Genomic DNA, 5680 nt, shown 5'->3' with positions numbered 1-5680 from the left:
TCCTCTTCCTCCCAGAGTTCTGTTCTGTTTACTCCTCCCATCTACATTCTAACCTATCAGGGCAAGCAGCTTCTTTATTTAATCAACCAATGACCTTCCTCCATCAGAGAGGCATGATGATTGGCGTGTGAGGTGGCTGGCCACGTTGTGTCAGATTCAGGAAGCAGAGAGAGGAATGCTGATGTCCAGCCCACTTTTTTGTTGTTATTTCTTCCTTTTTATTCTGTCCAGGACTCCAGCCTATGGGACGGTGCTGCCCAGAGATGTGTTCCTAGGTGATTCTGAATCCAGTCAAGTTAAACATGAGGATCTTGAGCTTCCTCCATGTGCTGTTACTGCCATGTTACCTGTCTGCCTGCCTTCCCTTCCATGAGGCCCTGAGACCCCTGGAACTGTGAGCCAAAGCAAACCTGCCCCGCTCCGGTTGTTTCTGGCTGGTGTGGTCACAGTGGTGCCAAATCACTGAGGGCATGAACACTGAGGAATTGTAGATGCTTAGGCTACCCGTCAGCTTGGGTCAGGGACCACACTAGCGCTAGAGGAGCTGGGCGGTGGGAGAAGAAGTGTGAGCTTTTCTCTTCAGTCTCACGGTCCTTTCTGGGCTATGAGGACATTAGGACCGACCTTCGGTGGACATCAGTCCCTCCGCCTCTGTACAACAGAGGGTTCTGTTCTCTTGTCAACGATCTTCTGCTTGATCAAATGTTAGCCAGTCTCTTTAGTTTGAACTCTGTCCTAGGCCCATCTGTGTATTTCCTGGTAGAATCCAGTCTTAGCAAAGAACTCTGCCCAGGTCGTTTTTCCAGAACCCTCTGTCTTCATTATGTGATCGTGCCTACGATCAGTCTTTTTCATTTTGCACCAAGTCGCAGGCGGTGCTTGTTCATGGCGGCTTGTCGTCAGTAAGAATCCTGTCAGGTCAGTTTAGCCAGACTCCCTCTCACTTTTCCTGTTTCCTCTTGGGAATTTTCCATCCGCTGGCCCTTACCCTTGCCTGTCTGTGCTGTTCTCGGGGTTGAGCTCCATCTCTCTCTGCACTGAAAGTCTGTTGTCCTGCTCTGCAGTTTGGGGACGGGATCTTGAATAAGGCTCTCTTTGTGCTGCTTTTACAAGTATTGAACTTTTTTTCTTTGACAGGTTCATTTTCTCTTCAGAGGAAGTCTTGTCTCTTTTCTAGGGTGGCCATGGTAATCCAGTCATGGCCTTTCTGGGGTGTCTGTCCACAGTCGCCCAGTCATTTCTCTATCACATTTCTGGCACCTGGTGCCACCCGGTACCTTCTTTCGGTAGGTAAAATGCTTTAGCACCCTGGTATTTGTTGTTTTTCTCCTTGCTGTGACACGGTGCCTGGCACAGGCAGTTTGATGAAGGAAGGGATCATTTTGATTCATCGTCTATCATGGTGGCAAAGTCGTAGCGGCGTAAGGTCACATCACATCTGCAGTCGGGAAGCAGATAGACATTGGTACTTGATTTCTTTGTCTTTTCTTTATTTTTTTTCTTAGATTTTTGGCTGGGTGTGACAGTATATGTCCTTAATCCCACATTCGGGAGGCAGAGGCAAAGGCAGGCCAGTCTCTCTGAGTTCCAGGCCAGCCAGAGCTGCATAACGGAGAGACCCTATCTAAAAATACAATTTTTTTCTTTTTGAGCCAGGGTTTCTCTGTGTAGCCCGAATGTCCTGGAATTCGCTCTTTAGACCAGGCTGGCCTTGATTCAGAGATCTGCCTGCCTCTGCCTTCTGGGTACCGGGATTAAAGATATGCCACCGCTGTCCAACAGACATTTGTTTTCCTTCTTTTTATTCAGTTTAGGCCTTCTGCCCATGGAATGGTTCCACTCACATTTAGGATGGATCTTTCAACCTCTGTGTTAACCCAGTCTAGAAACTTTCTTGGACACGCCCAGAGCTTTGTCTCCTCGGTGTTGCCTCGGTGCTGGCAAGTTGACGGTTAGCATTAACCACCACAGTCCCTAAACAAACGCTTATGCCAGGGACAGATGTCAACCTCTGTTTGTTGGCAGAAGTTTGGGTAGTCCAAGCCAACCGGTTATGTGACATCCTAAGCATCCAGTGCCTCTTTTAATCAGGAATCTAGAAGTCTGAGAATACTTCACCCAGACTTGTGCTGGTCAGTCTACAGTCGATGATCAGAGATGCTGATGAAAGAAACGGCCCTCCAGGGAGGGCGAGCCAGGGAAGGACAGGAGAGCTAGCAGCCACGTGGCTCCAGTCTGTGCTGTCTCCGCACAGAGCCAGAGGCACACACCCAGGAGCTGTGGACAGTGACTTCATGCTCTCCTTTCTGCTAATTGGTTTTTCATTGTTCTATGCATGGCCTGCTTTAATCTAGTTATTTAGTTTGTTCTATAATAGGAACTCATAAACTCACCCTCCAAAACAAAACTGAGCCACAGCAGATATGGGATGGTATCATTTGGGCCTGGGATGTCTGCTAAATGCTTTGTCCCAGGCTTGGCTCTCTTGGGAGGTGGTGGACCCTGTAATCGACGAGGCCTGCTGGGAAGTATTAGGTCATTGTGGGCATGCCCTTGAAGGATTCCCCTCCCCACACCTTTTTTTTTTTTAAACTGCTTTCTCTCATTTCCCAGCTGCCTCTACTCCTGCCAAGATATGCTGCCTTGTCACAGACTCCAAAGCTGTGGAGGGGCTAGAGTGGTGGCTCAGTGGTTAAGTGGATGCTCTTATAGATGATCCCAGTTCGGTCTCCGGCATCCACATGGCTGCTCACAACTGTCTATAACTCCAGTCCCCAGGTACCTGATACCCTCTCCTGGCTTCTGAGGGCACCAAGTGGTGCACAGATACACATGCAGGCAAAACACCCCCACACATAAAATAGATGCAGAAAATAGTGGTGCCATGGACCATGGGCTGGGATCTCAACCTCCAAAATTATGAGCCCCCCCCCCCCCCCCCCACCAAACACCGTTCATCTTTGTAAGTTGATTAACAGGGTGTATTTTGCTCGTAACAGAAAGTTAGCTAATACTTGGCAGGAGCTGACATGGAATTGTAGGTGTCTCTTCCATCCCAAGATTCTGCCTCCTGCTGCTTGAGTAACCCACACCCTGAATCCGGCGTTTATCAATCTTTGCTTTTTCTCTTGTGTGTTATTTTAGATTTACTCAAGGGGAAAACCACGCATTCCCAGCTGAAGAGACTCGTCTGGTCTCGCTCTATCTCCTTTCATCCCCTCCCCATTTCTGTTTGGTTGTTCGTTTGTGGTGCTTGGTCGAGCCTAGGGCCCAGTGCTTTCTGGGTAGGCGCTCTGCCCCTGAGTTACAGCCCCAGGCTCCTATGTACACTTCTATTTTGAGGTGGTGTTTTCCTAAGTTGCTCAGACTGGCCTTGACCTTCTCTGTGGCTCTGAACCACTGGGATGGGGGGCCTGTGCCCCTGACCCAGTGGTTTCTTCATCCTTCTGGCAGTTTTGCATTCAGTGTGTTTCTAAAGGGTATCTGTTCTTGCTTTAGGTTAATTTTAACTTTATAAAAATTCATCTTGGTGGTGGTGGCACACGCCTTTAGTCCCAGCACTTGGGAGGCAGAGGCAGGAGGATCTCAGTGAGTTTGAGGCCAGCCTGGTCTACAAAGCAAATTCAGGACAGACTGTTGCATAGTGAAACCTTGTCTCGAAAAACAAAAAATCTATCTTGCTGTATGAATTTTTTGTGGGGCAACTTTGCATGCTCTGGTGTATCAGTAGAGCTCTGCATTGTGGTGTGTCAGGGTGTGTCAGTGTGGACCCCTCGTGCTTACCTTGTAAGGGCCCATCACACACGCTTACCTGGCAAGGCCCCATCGCACGCGCTTTCCTTGCCTATCTGTCCGCTCTGTTGCTGGTGCTGCTCAGTTTGTTCATGCGTTTTCGCTCTTGTGAAGAGTGTTGCTCTGACTTTTTCTTTTTAATAGAAAAGATTTATTTTTAATTTTAACTATTTGTTTTTTCTTTGTTTGCTTTTTTGGGTTTCTCTGTGCAACCACTCTGGCTGTTTTGGAATTTACTTTGTAGACCAGGCTGGCCTTGAACTCACAGAAATTTACTTACTTCTTCCTCCTGAGTGCTGGGATTAAAGTGTGCCACCACTGCCCAGCTACTTGAATTTAAATTATACGTAGGTGTGCGTGCCTGCAAGTGGGTGTGTGCACATGTGTGCAGGTGCCTTGCAAATCAGAGGCATGGATCGTTAGAACTGGAGTTACAGACTGTTGTGAGCTGCTGTATGGGGGCTGAGGATCAAACCTGGGTCTTCTGGGAGAGCAGCAGTGCTCTGAATTGCTGAGCAATTAATCTCTTCAGAAAGAAACTTTGTGGGCCTGGAACGGAATGCTTCCTCTCAGCGGTCACAAGCCGAAGCTTTAGCCCCTATTGTGATGCTATTTAGGGCCTGGTTTTTGGAAAGTAATTAGCTTTAGGTGAAGTCTAGAGGTCTGAGTCTTGAGACCAGAGAGCTTGCTGTGTCCCCTCCTGTTCCTAAGGAAAGGCCATTTCAAACACAGCAAGGAGGAAGCTGTTAGAAGCTGAGAAGGATCCTTACTAGAACTCCACATGGTAACCCTTAGCTTTCATCCTTCAGAACTGAGGGTTTAAATTTCTGTTCTTCTACCACCCATCCTGAGGGCTTGTTACAGTGGCACGAGCTAAGCCAACCTGAGCCTTGACTACCCCTTCGTACACCCGCCTATTTCCTTTTCTCTTCAGTAACTCTAATTCTTACCTGTGTCTCTTGGGTTGTTGTTTGAGGTCAGGGCTGTAACAAAGTACCACAGTTTTGATAGGTTAAAACAGCAGAACTTGCCAGGCATAGTGGCATACACCTTCAGTTCCAGCACTCAGGAGACAGAGACAGGTGGATCTCTGCATTTGCAGCCTGGTCTACATAGAGTTCTAGGACAGCCAGAGCTCTATCGTGAGACCCTGTCTCTAAACAACCAACCAACCACCACCACCAACAAAACCCAAAGCAAACAAAAAACCCACAACTAATTCACAACAGCTAACCTAAGTCAGCTGACAAGCATCTACATAAAAATGTCATCTAGTGCCGTGCGATGGTGGCGCACGCCTTTAATCCCAGCACTCGGGAGGCAGAGGCAGGCGGATCTCTATGAGTTCGAGGCCAGCTTGGTCTACAAGAGCTAGTTCCAGGACAGGCACCAAAAACTACAGAGAAACCCTGTCGCGAAAATCCAAAAAAAAAAAAAAATTCTCTTATTCAGATCCAAATTGTTCCACGCAGCATGGACACATGATGACTGACACGTGAATCCTTATCTCACAGAAACCCCAGCAGCTAGACTATTTTTTCTCAGTCGTGTTTCAAATTCATCTTTGTTGTTAACATCTTGCATTTCCTCACAATCAAGTTGTTTCCAATAAACCACCTTTACTTAGTTTCTAGATCCTTGTGTTTTTTTTCTGAGTACAGAGACTAATACTTCATATTGGTAGCTGTCTGCAAACCTGGAGTTCATTGGGACTACAAACCAAACCCAGACACTTATCTCAAACTCAGACACTTGTCTCCACGCTTTCCACGGAGTGTGAAGGAATGCCCCATCCGCTACAGCCAGGAAAGCTGCTTAGGAAAGCAACCGCGGGTGGGAGTCTAGGAGAGCAGCACACCGCGGGTGGGAGTCTAGGAGAGCAGCACAC

At 47.9% G+C, this 5680-nt stretch overlaps 1 protein-coding gene across 5 annotated transcripts in view; it reads left to right on the top strand.

Moving 5' to 3' along the window:
* LOC101982365 (membrane magnesium transporter 2-like) overlaps positions 1-5680 on the top strand; it is a 21041-nt gene that overhangs the window by 9037 nt on the left and 6324 nt on the right. The window contains exon 1 of one of the 5 annotated variants that reach the window (XM_026780467.1): positions 254-275. The exons of 3 other annotated variants lie outside the window; for them this stretch is intronic. The gene's annotated coding sequence lies outside the window, so the exon portion shown is untranslated. Of the gene's footprint in view, positions 1-253; positions 276-1266; positions 1287-5680 lie in introns of those variants that run through there. One more of the 5 variants, XM_026780468.1, reaches the window with a different exon arrangement.

This window comes from Microtus ochrogaster, chromosome 7 (assembly GCF_000317375.1).
Source record: "Microtus ochrogaster isolate Prairie Vole_2 chromosome 7, MicOch1.0, whole genome shotgun sequence".
NCBI classification, from domain to species: domain Eukaryota; kingdom Metazoa; phylum Chordata; class Mammalia; order Rodentia; family Cricetidae; genus Microtus; species Microtus ochrogaster.
This window is presented reverse-complemented; position numbering and strand designations above follow the sequence as displayed.